Below are 14,797 nucleotides of genomic sequence, written 5' to 3' on the forward strand. Positions count from 1 at the left end.
GTAGTCAAAGGAGGCAGGGTCACATGGCAGGTGCATTAGGGCATCATATAGCTAGAAAGCTTGGCAAGGTGGATGATGGTGTGGGGAGAAATAAATAATGTGGTATTCCCAGTTCAGAGGATATATTTAAACTTCTTTAAAGTATTATAGTTATTTCAAACTCATTTCAGGCACCAGTACTTTGGACTTGGTACTAGGTCCTGATTATATACTAGTTGTCTTTGAACACAGACAACTAATTTACTTGGATTTGACTTAAAAGCCTGTTTGGAGATTTCCCTGTCTCAGAAATCATTGAACTGATAATATTCTCCAAGATTATGAAAACTCTTTGTGACAGTTGCAGGGAATTCATCCTTGGAGGGAATTTTTGGAGGGATAAGAAAGGGTTAGTGCAATTGGAGGAGAACATAAAACCAGGGGAAGCTTGAAGCCCCGAGTGGTGTGGAGAACTGACAGCTTGATTTTCCTTGATCTGGCAAACATTTCCTTAAGTCCAGTAGGAAAGCATAAACTGTATGCTAATTACAGTTTCTCAAACTATAATTATTGATCTTTGGAGCTAAGCTTAACTTAGTTGGGCTCCTCTGGTGGCTCAGATGGTAAAGAACCTGCCTGCCAATGCAGGAGATGTGGGTTCGATCCCTGGGTTGGGAAGATCCCCTGGAGAAGGGAATGGCAACCCACTCCAGTATGCTTGCCTGGAGAATCCCATGGGCAGAGGAGCCTGGTGGGCTACAGTCCCTGGGGTCACAAAGAGTTGGACATGACTGAGCGACTAATACATCCACTTTCACTTTCACTTAGTTATGATATGTGCGTTTATTCACTCAGTTGTGTCCGACTCTTTACCATTGCATGCACTGTAGCTCACCAGGCTCCTCTGTCCATGGGGGTTCTCCAGGCAAGAAAATTGGAGTGGGTTACCATGCTCTCCTCCAGGGGATTTCCCCAACCCAAGGATAGAACCCAGGTCTCTTGCATTGCAGGTGGATTCTTTATTGTCTGTGCCACCAGGGAAGCCCAAGAATACTGGAGTGGGTAGCCTATCCCTTTTCCTAGGAGACTTCCTGATCCAGGAATCAAATCTGGGTCTCCTGCATTGTGGGCAGATTCTTTACCAGCTGAGCAACCAGGGAAGCCAGGTTATGATATAGGTCCCTCAAATTCAACAGGCCACAGTAGTGCTCTGAGTTCCCTTCCAAACCTAAACCAAAACAGAAAACTATTTTCTGAAAACCTAAACCAAAACAGAAACAGAAAACTTCCTATTCTGCCTTTGCCAATGTGATTCATGCTACCTAGTTATTCAAGATAGAAAGTGATGAAAACAATTAAAAAGTAATTATACAAGATCAAGCGATAATGATGGTGGTGAAGATGATAATGAGTTTTGCTTGGACCATTGCAATAGCCCCTTAACTGTTTTATCTGCTGCAAGAGTAGATGAATTGGAGTGTTATCTCTTTATAATCCATTTCTAACATGAGTCAGAATTATTTTTCAAAAATTAAAAATATGGCTCCTGATTTTCTAAAGGACAATGTCAAAATTGCTTTTAAAAAGCTCTTTGTTGATTTTTATCCTAATTCATTATCAGAATCTAAGTCTCATTATACTGTATCTTTTCCCCTTGTATTTATAACTCACTCCAATATTGCCAGCCCTTAGAACAATGCTTGGTACAGAGTAGGTACTCAATAAATTTTGTTTACTAAATTGCATTTTACCATTGCCATTTTTATTCTCTTTCCTTATGAAATTGATCTTTCTTATTTTTCTTATATCAGTCTCCAAGTCCTTTTATCATTTTCTTATTTCTAACTGTGTTTATGTTCATGCATGTTTTCCCCATTTTTCAAATCCACATATTTCCCCTTTACTTCTCACATCATCGCAGAACCCTGATAAGAAAATATCTAATTGAATCTTCCTTTAGATCTGTGTTACTTTCATCAAGGAAAATAAAAGGAGTGTGTTCACCTGTGACATCAGAAGTATGGCCACCAATGATATCAGTAGAAATGACCCCGAGACTCAGACTAGGAGGGCTGGGCTGCACCATTGACTGATGAGTGGACATCTTGCCTACTTGTTCTGAGTGTCTCATGATCTGTTGTCTACTGAAGTTCACCTGCTGAAGGTACTCTGGCTAGTCTCCATTCACGTGTCTAGCTTTTATCTGTTCCTATGGTTTCTGTGCCTATTTAAGTTCTCAAATAGAACTTTATCATTTTGACGGTTCAGGGGAATGATTTTTTTTTCTCATCAATGTTAGCTTTATTCTCTTAGTTTGTTGTAGGTCTCAGAGTGTGACAGTGATTTTACTTAATTATCAAGAGATTGGGCTTACTTCTTCATTTTCTTAAAGCCCCCACTATAAGAATCCAGACCTGTACCTTTGGGGTTGGAGTAGAGGGGACAGAGTCTGTCCTTGACTTAACTTTAGTCTGATGCCTCTGAATGCTCTCCTCAACTAGGCCTTGACCTTTGGGCTTACATGTCCATCTTTGTATCACCCAATTTTTGCAAAAATCATGCTAAATCCCTTTAGAGAGAATCCTCCACCCTCAGTGTTTGATCATCTGATAAGATCCCTCATCCTGTGTGTTCCCTCAGGTGGTATCCGATCATTTCAGTTTGCTCTCAGCAAGAATCCTATTGAATCTGTTTCATCAGAATCCCCCTTGTCTGTGATGTTTTCTTGTACTATTTTTTTTTTCATCCACTGACAACCTACCCTGCTTTTGGGCTACAAATCTCTCGTTTTCCTTGTTATATTCAGATTGAGGCTGGTTCTATATGTGGGTCTTATTCTGTTATTGCTATAGTTCCTGAATAAAACCTGTTCTTACTGCTTTAAGTACTGTCCAGCTATTTTTACTTTAACAGAGGATTTTTTTGGTTGTATCCAAAGCTCCCTCCATATTTAGGCAACTAGAATGGAGAATAAGCTTCTTGATAACCTCACAGTAATTTTCTATTCCTGGGAGACACTTCTTGATTGTTCAGCTTTCTCTTTCCTGTAGATTTTGATTGCTACACTGAATCTTATTGATCTGGGCCCAGTGACTTTTCAGTTGCAGGAAATAGAAACCACTGTGGCTACTTTTAGTAGAATGAGTTTTAGTATAACAATCTAGTGCTTACACAATCTTTGGAAGGGCTATAGATTTCAGACATGGGCCAGCCCCTGGAAATGACCTCCAGAACAAGCCTGTTAGGCTTGCTATCAGGGAAACTGTCCACTTTGCCAACAATGTGGGGAATGAGGAGACTGCCCCTGGAACAGTGTCCCCAGGAACACATCACCTTGTCTGTGATTCAGGGTCAACTTCCTGGCTTTTTCTACCCCACTCACATGAGGCTAAGGGGTAGACCTCAAATGCTCCTACACATAGTAAATCCCAATATTTTTCATGACCATGTTTGCAATGGCAAAAACCAAGGCAGAAGGAAGCTCTCTGTCTCATGCTTACCTTCTAAAATCTCATGACAAAATATCAGGGCAGTATTTAAGATTTAATGGAAACCTGTTTATATCCAAAATCTGTCTTCAAGGGAGTCTGGAAAATGTGGCTCTTAGCTGTCCACAGTTTAAGAAGGAAGCTGGAAAGGATGGTGAGTCAGTTCATCTACCAGAACCTGTCACCAGCCTATGTCAAACATCAGGATTATACTACCAGCTCTCATCTAGACTTCAGAATCCCAAAGGTGTGGCTTAAAAGTATGCTGTTTTTTTCTATAAGTGGAAGTATTACATCCCATGAGATCCTGTTTGTTAGCTCTGGCATCTTGGGCCAGGGAAGGATCCCTAACCCAAGGCAGTAAATCAATTCACTAAATTAAATCTTAATTTTTTGGGGGAGGGGGGTTGATTTTGAACTAAGATGCATAGTAGGTGATTTAAGTAAAGAAGACCCAGTCTGAAAGATCAGAGGCTGATGTCCACATTATGGGCAAAGTGGAGGGTGAGTAAACAAAGCAACTCAGGAAGAGGAATAAAGAGAACAGAGAGCACATAAACAGAGATGGAGATAGGCCCCTGAGAAACAGAAGACTCAGTTTCTGAATTTACAATTTCCAGGAAGGCCCAGCTCTGTTTAATTTCCTGTCTTTGAATGCCCAAATACCTATTGTATCCTTATAGGAAGGATAACTCTCCCCTTCCCCACTACTGTATTTTTCTAGAGCTAGTTTGAATTTCTGTTTCTCACAATAAAAGTTGATTATAGTAAAATTCACAACTTTTAAATAATATTTACTTAAATGTTAGTATTGTGTTAGAGAAAAACTGTCCACATGTATTATTATCCTCAATTTTCCAGCTTCTTCTCTCTCTGCTCCCAACAAGAGAAAGATTACTGTTGGCTGAGAGAGTCAACAATATTAGGCCAGTCTACACTAGTGATCCATGTAGGAGCCACAGAAGATATGTGAGGGAGAAAGTTTTTCCCCATTAAAAAAAAAAAAAAATCGCTGTTGGTTAAAGATGAAGGTGAGAGAGAAGTGTGGAGAAAAGGAGAGATTGTGATGGATTACAAGTGGGTTTGACATCCTTTTTAACTACTTTGGTAGTTGTCCTATTTTTCTTTGAGTAGAGTCTTCTGATTGGGTCCTGCAAAGACTGTGGACTTAAAAGTGCCACATCTGCAAAGATTACATGTTTTTACAGAGAAACTTCTGGTATATTTTGGCAACAGGTTGAAATATATATGTATATTCCAACAATATTGAAATGTTATATATTCATACCCTTGTGTATATGCATATCTCCGAGAATAAAAATATTTGAAAAGTCCTCCTACCCCTCCCCTTCATTCATAGAACATTGAGTTCACATTGCTTTGGGGACAGGTTGTGGGGAGGATTTGTCTAGAAGGTGTTTTATGGTCTGTCTACAATGAGGTGGCCTGTTCTGCAAGAGATGCCTGGTTCAAATGACTAAACTGATTTTGGCCATAAACATGATTAAGTTCCATAATAATCATGAAAACAAAATTTTCAAGAGTATTTAATTGTGGTTTGGATAGGTATAAACGTTAGTGAGTGGAACAGATGAGCATATCCTTTTAAGATAAATGCTTGTATGGACAATGAACAAGTACATCTAAAAGCTATTTCACGGGGAATTTTTTTCACTGACTCATTGGCTGGTTTTATCTACATGCAGAAAAGTACTTTAGCCCTGCACCTTACAAATAGTCACTTGGAATGGTTCAATGTCCTTTGCTTGGCAGAGAGACAAGACATCTCTGTGTATTCTGTGTAGAGCACACTGTATTATAAAAATTGCAAACCCTTTTTTGTTTTCAGGGCAAATAACATACTTGGGGAGCTTTCCAGGTGGTGCTACTGGTAAAGAACCCACCTGCCAATGCAGGGAATGTAAGAGAGACTGGTTTGATCCAGGGTGGGGAAGACCCCCTGGAGGAGGAAATGGCAACCCACTTCAGTATTCTTGCCTGGAGAATCCCATGGACAGAGGAGCCTGGTGGGCTAAAGTCCATGGGGTCTTGCAAAGGGCAGACATGACTGAAGTATGGTCACACACACCATACTTAGGGCCCACGGTGGTACAAATTGCGAAGTAACATCTGAGTTTCTGCAAGCCTAAAGGTATTGTAAACTCTCTGCTTGAAGATGTGGCCTTTCCCAAACTTAGATGCTGTTGGGTTTAGTTCAAGAACCAGGAAAGATCAGTGTTTGTAAATAACCCTTTGTAGGGATAGTTAGTTCTTTTGAAATGGCAATGGAAGCACCAGAGCAAGGTGTTTATTTTTAATTATTATTATTTAACATAAAGAATGTTCCTGGGGAAGAGCCCATGCCAGGCATCTGGATCCACCCTGTGTAACACCTTGCTTCTAGTGAGATTTGTATCTGGTGTGGTGGATTACAAGTGGCTTTGAAATATTTTTTCTTTCCCTGCACTATGAGGCATGTGAGATCTCAGTTCCCTGACCAGGGTTTGAACTCGTGCACTGTTGAGTGGAAGTGTATAGTCTTAACCACTGAGCTGCCACAAAAGTCTGTGAGCTACTTTTTAATCACTTTAGTAATTGTGCTGTTTTTTTTAATTGGATAGGGTGTTATAATTGAACTATACAAGTCTCCAGGTTTATAATGGCCAAATCTACAAATACTTTGGCTCAGTTCAGTTCAATTCAGTCGCTCAGTCATGTCCGACTCTTTGTGACCCCATGAATCGCAGCACGCCAAGCCTCCCTGTCCATCATCAACTCCCAGAGTTCACTCAGACTCACGTCCATCGAGTCGGTGATGCCATCCAGCCATCTCATCCTCTGTCGTCCCCTTCTCCTCCTGCCCCCAATCTCTCCCAGCATCAGAGTCTTTTCCAATGAGTCAACTCTTCGCATGAGCTGGCCAAAGTACTGGAGTTTCAGCTTTAGCATCAGTCCTTCCCAAGAACAGCCAGGACTGATCTCCTTTAGAATGGACTGGGTTGGATCTCCTTGCAGTCCAGTGGACTCTCAAGAGTCTTCTCCAACACCACAGTTCAAAAGCATCAATTCTTCAGCACTCAGCTTTCTTCACAGTCCAACTCTCACATCCATACATGACCACTGGAAAAACCATAGCTTTGACTAGATGGACCTTTGCTGGCAAAGTAATGTCTCTGCTTTTGAATATGCTATCTAGGTTGGTCATAACTTTCCTTCCAAGGAGTAAGTGTCTTTTAATTTCATGGCTGCAGTCTCCATCTGCAGTGATTTTGGAGCCCCCCAAAATAAAGTCTGACACTGTTTCCACCATTTCCCCATCTATTTCCCATGAAGTGATGGGACCAGATGCCACGATCTTCATTTTCTGAATGTTGAGCTTTAAGCCAACTTTTTCACTCTCCTCTTTCACTTTCATGAAGAGGCTTTTTAGTTCCTCTTCTGGCTACCTAATGTGAAAAGTCAACTGATTGGAAAAGAGCCTGATGCTAGGAAAGATTGAGGGCAGGAGAAGGGGGTGACAGAGGATGAGATGGTTGTATGGCATCACTGAATCAATGGACACGAGTTTGAGCAAACTCCAGGACATAGTGAAGGATAGGGGAGCCTGGTGTACTGCAGTCCATGGGGTTGCAAAGAGTCAGTCATGACTTAGCGACTGAGGAACAACAACAACAGACTGTGGTGGTTCCATTGTTTTTTCCCTTTTTTAATTAGCTAAGTTCCTGCCCTGGTGGCTCAGAGGTTAAAGCGTCTACCTGTGATGCAGCAGACCCAGGTTTGATCCCTGGGTTGGGAAGATCCCCTGGAGAAGGAAATGACAACCCACTCCAGTATTCTTGGCTGGAGAATCCCATGGAGGGAGGAGCTTGGTGGGCCACAATCCACCAGGTCGCAAAGAGTCAGACATGACTGATATACTTCACTTTCACTTTGGCAGAGAACAAAAGAGGTCTCCACTGGTACTTTAAAGATGATTTAATGAAAAATTATTTATAAGTGTGTGGGCAGGGTTCAGGGCCTCAATTAAAAGGACTGAAGTATCTCAGAACCAATGAGGAGAGAATCTCAAAGTCCAGGCTGAAGTTCCCAAAGCCTGGACTAGCTGAAATGCATATTCTGGGCTGGCCCACATGTCATCAAGCCTGGAGCCCAAAACAACTTAAAGAGCAGTGCTATCAGCAGAAGCTGAGCCAGGCAGAGAGTCCAAACCCATGAGATAATCTGAAAGAGTCAGAAGAAAGTGGATAACAAGGTAAACTATTAGGAACAGAATGTGGATATTTTACTTCTGTCAAAGGTTGAGAGTAGTGCTGGGGAGATTTTCTTACTCTTTGTAGAATAAAAGAGTCAATATGGTTGAGATGCCTACCTCCTGTCCCGTTGTTAGTGAGAAAAGTGGGTTCAGGTCAAGTGGGTTAAGACCTGAAGTAACTGAAGCTGACCGAGCCTTATTGTCAGTGATTCGGTGGAGTGCTATGTCTCATGTCTTCCTTTGCCGTGTACTGGCAGTGTCACATAACCCTATAATAATTTTTTCTGGATCCATTTTTTATTTCCTGATTCATTTAAATTAAAGATAATTTAGTTTTTAGTCTCTCATTTTGCATGAATGTAGATTAAGAAAGTTACTTTTTGCTCCCACAGTGTTTGGCTACCTCATCTAAGGGCTTGGGGACCTGGAGGTAGAAGGAAGTGACATGTATTAATGTCACTCCTGTGTCAAGAAACCCTTGAGTCATGGATGTTGAACACATTTAAGTTCATTTCTTTCTTCAAACACACTGTCATGTAGACAGGGTGGCTCTTCTTTATTTTTCAGCTATACCTTCTGGAACAGGTGGCCACCAATGTAACCAGTCACAGAGAGACATGGGGTATCCTGTGAGAGTTTCTTTTACAAAATTTTATCCTTAAATGTACAATAGATTCCAAGATAATACTTCATTCTAGCTATAGTTGGCAACAGATATTATGGCAGGGAACACAGATGTTCAAACAGGAATGGAACTAAGGCTCATCATTGCCTCAGGCACAAGGAACAGCTTACTTTTTGCCAGATTTCCTAATTCCGCCTGTAGCCAAGTGGCTTTTTCCTATGGCCTTTGCTTTTAGCTCTTCAAGTTTCTTCTGCTTCTACTTCTGTTTCTGACTGAATGCCTTTGCTTCCTTGTCCAGCTCCTTGGCTTGCTTCTCCGGCTGCTTCTTGCCACCTTCGAGGCCTAATATGACACCTGCCTGAGATGTTTATAACTGTGAGGAGTATAGCCATTTCGCTGGCTGGAAATCAGTCAGATAGCCTCAACCCAAAGGAAATTGGAAAGTATAATTTTTCTGGATGTTCTGAAAGAGGAAACAATAGGTCACTAACTGTAATCATGGAAGGGCTTTCCTGTTGGCTCAGCAGTAAAGAATCTGCCTGTAATGCAGGAGATGTAGATTCTATCCCTGAGTCAGGAAGAGCCCCTGGAGAAGGGCATGGCAACCCACTCCAGTATTCTCACCTGGAGAACCCTATGGACTGAGGAGCTTGGAGGGCTATGGACCACAGGGTTGCAAAGAGTCTGACATGACGGAAGTGACTGAGCATGCACACATAATCATGGAAATACTCAGGAATCTGGGAAAAAAACTCAGGAGGAAGATATCCTTCTTAGACAGCTAGTGTATAGCTTTGATATGTTTCTATAAGTCCTAATCCACTGATGGGGATCCTTTTGAAGTCGAGGGTTAAAGAGCAGAAAGTAGCTGTAGAAATAATTTGGGTTTAATATAATAAGAGGTACCAGCGAATTGATGTTTTTGAACTGTGGTGTTGGAGAAGACTCTTGAGAGTTCCTTGGACTGCATCTCCATGGGGTCGCAAAGAGTTGGACACGACTGAACAACTGAACTGAACTGAACTGAAGTAGAACCATGATGCTAAGTACTGAGAAAGAGGAAATGAAATAAGAACAACTATATTGCTGAGAATCTACAGTATTGGGAAACTGATCAGTAGACAAAAGATAGGGGCAAATGAAAAATTATTCTCAAGAATGCCTAACTGCATAGACATAAAAATGGTGATTTCTGCATCAATGGTAGGGAAATGAGAGAGCTGGATTTATTGAAATCCAAGATGATAAAATGGGGTTTTGATATCTTGGTTTGAATTCCAAGCAGAACAGTCCTGGGGTTGCTTGAAGAAGTGTCTGAGAGCCAAATCCATGGTAACTTAAACCATGGAAGCAAGTGAATACTTAGAAGCAGATGAAGGCATAACTACACGTAGAGAAAGAAAGATTCTAGAACCAAGTTTTGAAGAATATTCTCAGGCAATGCAAAATCACATATAGCGTGTCATATGTTCTTATAATAGAATCCAAAACAAGATAAGAATGATTTCAGTAAATTAGATTTAAAAATTAATTTATTTTTTGCTGTTTTCAGTTCAGTTCAGTTCAGTTCCGTTCATTTCAGTCGCTCAGTCCTGTCCAACTCTTTGCAACCCCATGAATCACAGCGCACCAGGCCGCCCTGTACATCACCAACTCCTGGAGTTCACTCAGACTCACGTCCATCAAGTCCGTGATGCCATCCAGCCATCTCATCCTCTGTTGTCCCCTTTTCTTCCTGCCCCCAGTCCCTTCCAACATCAAAGTCCTTTCCAATGAGTCAACTCTTCGCATGAGGTGGCCAAAACTGGAGTTTCAGCTTTAGCATCATTCCTTCCAATGAACACCCAGGACTGATCTCCTTCAGAATGGACTGGGTTGGATCTCCTTGCAGTCCAAGGGACTCTCAAGAGTCTTCTCCAACACCACAGTTCAAAGCATCAATTCTTCGGTGCTCACCTTTCTTCACCGTCCAACTCTCACATCCATATATGACCACTGGAAAAACCATAGCCTTGACTAGATGGACCTTTGTTGGCAAAGTAATGTCTCTGCTTTTCAATAGCTATCTAGGTTGGTCATAACTTTCCTTCCAAGGAGTAGATGTCTTTTAATTTCATGGCTGCAGTCACCATCTGCAGTGATTTTGGAGCCCCAAAAAATAAAGTCTGACACTGTTTCCACTGTTTCCCCATCTATTTTTCATGAAGTATTGGGACCAGATGCCATGATCTTCATTTTCTGAATGTTGAGCTTTAAGCCAACTTTATCACTCTCCTCTTTCACTTTCATCAAGAGGCTTTTTAGTTCCTCTTCACTTTCTGCCATAAGGGTGGTGTCATCTCCATATCTGAGGTTATTGATATTTCTCCTGGCAATCTTGATTCCAGCTTGTGCTTCTTCCAGCCCAGCATTTCTCATGATGTACTCTGCATAGAAGTTAAATAAGCAAGGTGACAGTATACAGCCTTGATGTATTCCTTTTCCTATTTGGAACCAGTCTGTTGTTCCATGGTGAAGGTGAAGGTGAAGTTGCTCAGTCGTGTCCGACTCTTTGCGACCCCATGTATTGTAGTCTACCAGGATACTCCGTCCATGGGATTTTCCAGGCAAGAATACTGGAGTGAGTTGCCATTTCCTTCTCCAGGAGATCTTCCCAACCCAGGGACTGAACCTGGGTCTCGTGCATTGTAGGCAGACACTTTACCATCTGAGCCACCAGGGAAGTCTGTTGTTCCATGTCCAGTTCTAACTGTTGCTTCCTGACCTGCATATACGTTTCTCAAGGGGCAGGTCAGGTGGTCTGGTATTCCCATCTCTTTCAGAATTTTCCACAGTTTATTGTGATCCACACAGTCAATGGATTTGGCATAGTCAATAAAGCAGAAATAGATGTTTTTCTGGAACTCTCTTGCTTTTTCCATGATCCAGCGGATGTTGGCAATTTGATCTCTGGTTCCTCTGCCTTTTCTAAAACTAGCTTGAACATCTGGAAGTTCACAGTTCACGTATTGCTGAAGCCTGACTTGGAGAATTTTGAGCATTACTTTACCAGCATGTGAGATGAGTACAATTGTGTGGTAGTTTGAGCATTCTTTGGCATTGCTTTTCTTTGCTGTTTTAATCATTCCTTTTTATTGATACATTAAAAAAAAATATTTGGGATACATGATACCTGTTCATTTTTCAGAGCAAAGCAGCTGTCATTTAATTCTATATATTCTATAAAGTAAAACAATGATTTGCTTATTCTTTTTCCCTAGGGCAAATGATTATTTTTAGAGCCTTAATCTGTAACCTATGCCTTTGTCTGTATATCTATATAGAACAATAGCTATCTAATCCTATAGTATTAAAGGAATTATTTTTAACTTTCTCAGAGTTACATGGCTCCCTTCTCTCTAGCTAGTTTTTAAAATAACCATTTTATTGAAAATAATTGGATGAGTTATGACAATGAACCAGGTCTGTGAAATGTATTTTCTGCCTTAAGTTGTTCATTTGCTTGCATGACTCTAACATGTCTTGAAGGCAGATTAACAGCAATTAACAACCCCAGAAGAAAAGTAAAATAATTAATAATGAATTTTAACAGATGGCACAGTAGCTAAAATGTTGTGTGGTAGGAAGCAGAAGAGACTAGTACTCAGAGGAGATAATTCTGAGGCATTTTATTTTTCTTGGTATGTTGCATAACTGAAAGACTCTTTCATGATGGACTTTGAAGAAATCCTCTTAGTTTAAAACCCTCGATAGGAATGCACAAGCGGCCTTCTTTAACTGCAGACTCTGAACTATCTCTTGGTTTTTCTATAGGAAAATATCAGTAAGGATTAAAAAAAAAGAAGATTAGAAAAAAGTATTTTCTGAAACAAGTTGTTTTAAGAGAATGTGGAGAAACTGGTTTCAGACTGAGGAAGACCAATCTCTTATCACTTTTGCAAACTTGAAAATTTCCCGAGGTACCAGGAGCCTGAGCAGAATGACTGTAGTTTTGCTTACCACTCATTGTTCGGTAATGAAAGTAGATGTGTTCGAATGTATTGTGATAATTAGCAGCTGGAGATTTTCCCTGGGAGCTTGTCTGGTGTGTGTGTGTGTGTAAAGAGATGAAAAGACCCTTGGATTTAGGCATCATTATTGAATTATAAGTTATAAAAGATAAGATACTTTGCCTTCAGGTAGAGACAATCTAGTCTCTTCTTTTGATTGCTTATATACCCCAAATATAACAGAGAACAATGAATGTGGGTGGGAACACAGAATGCAAAATGCCCAGGACATTATTTTATGATTGCTTTTTTATTCAACAAATATTCATCCAAGCCAAAGGTGAGGAGGGGCTGAAATATAGCCACCATTCTGCTTGACACACTGTGTCCTCTAATAACTTCACCCGCCTAGGGTGAAGTTGCATCTGTCCTAAAGAAGTTTGTTCTATTTTTCATGGAGAATCTCTCCATGGACCAAGCCAACTGTCCGTGCAGAAACATCTGCTTAAATAAGGTACTTTTTTCTTTTATTTTTGAACAAAGGTTACTTAATAATGCCATTGGCAGCAACATGGATGGACCTGAAGATTATCACACTAAGTAAAGTAAGACAGTGAAAGACAAATGTCATGTGATATCACTTATGAAATCTAAAAAAATGATACAAACGAACCTCTCCACAAAACATAAAAAAACTCACAGGCATAGAAAACAAACTATGATTATCAAATGGGAAAGAGGATGGCGGAGGGGCATGTATTAATTAAGAGTCTGGGATTAACAGATACACACGACTATAAGTAAAATAGATAAAAATACAAGGACCAACTCTATGGCACAGGGAAATATATTTAAACCTTATAATGATAAGATTTTTTAGAATGTTAAAATTATAAGTTTTAAAAATAATTTTTAAATCTTTTAATTATTTAAATCTTAAAACTTTTTATGGAAAAGAATCTGAAAAAGAATGTGTGTGTATATATATATGTATATATATGAATATGAATTACTTTGCTGTAAACCTAAAACTAATAAAACATTGCAAAAAAAAAAAAAAAAGCAAATACTCAACAAATCCTGAGTGTGACTCCAGCTCTCATTCTGAAAGTCCAAAAGTGAACACGAGTTCTTGTTTATAGACCCTGAAAGCAAAAAGAATTGAAAACATTTTGTATAAACTGATTTTAAGAGTGTGTTTTGTAATATCTCCCAGTGAGTAAAAGGGGACAGAGTACCTGTATATTGGCGCTCAGGTTTAAACAGTTTAGATTTCTTACTTCTTTTTTCATTTCTTTCTTTTTGTCCCTGAATACATCTGGGGAGTTAATAGAGAAACCCTTTAGTCTTCTCTGAATGTGACAGACTTTGTGTCTCGGTTGATTAGAAAGTCAAGCTGTGCTAATGATGGGGGCAACCTTGTCAGGGTTGATTGGTGTACAGGTCTCTAGAGGTTAGTACATGTCTCAGGATAGGGACCTGTTCACCTCTATGGAAGATGATTCTAACACATCTCTGAGGAAAGGAGAATAAAAGTTCCAGGCACAGCAAGGAGGCTACCTGGGTCAAGAGAATACATGCAGAGGGGGAACTGGGGCTTTGGATTTCATGTCTGTTGCTGAGAGAACTGGCATCTGATTTCAGAAGTACCTAAAGGATCAGAGATTAAAATAAACAAAAAATACAGAAAGCTGCATGTGCCTTGACATTTTATATTACACTTAGAAAATTTAGGAAGGCTTTGGTGAGCATCTCAAAACATCTGTATTATTATTTACAGATCAGGAAACTGATGATAAATTTAGCATTTGGGCTAGAACCTAGATCTACTGGCAGATTTCACCTCACAATGTAGAATTAGGGTTAAAGGAAGGGGAACATTCAATAAAATGTTTCTGCATACACCGCCTCTGATTAAAATCGGCAATTAGGCTCTAACTAAAACCAATGGAAGAAAAATAAACAATTCAGCATTTGAAAGCCTTATATGTGGGAGTTCAAATGATAACAAGATCTCTAGAGAACAAGAGGCCATAGAAAAACAAGAAATGAGCGGTTATCTGAACTTCTTATATTGTTCTAATTCAGGCTGAGCCTTGCTTGTTGGACTCAAGCAGGGGTTCTGGGAGTTCTGGCTAGGTGTGGGTGTGGAACCAGCCTTGGCACAAGATTGTAAAATGAGGACTTGAGGGAGGTCAGGAATTTAATATCCTTGGGTGATGCTGAGTTTGAGAGCCCATGCAGACAGAATGCCCAAGCAGCTACCTGACAATATTGGTCTAAGTAGTAGAAATTGAATATGAGGCAAGTGGCTGAAAACTTGGTACAGCAGAGCAAGAAAGGCTAGGTTAGCTGGAAGATGGTGAGTTGATTATGGGTTGACATTATGGGAACTTTAAAAGAAAAGCCTAATGCCATACCTGAAGGTGGGGAGGGAAACCTTAGAGGTGCTAAGCCAGTTTGG

The sequence above is a fragment of the Budorcas taxicolor genome, chromosome 6, assembly GCF_023091745.1.
Source record: "Budorcas taxicolor isolate Tak-1 chromosome 6, Takin1.1, whole genome shotgun sequence".
NCBI lineage: Eukaryota > Metazoa > Chordata > Mammalia > Artiodactyla > Bovidae > Budorcas > Budorcas taxicolor.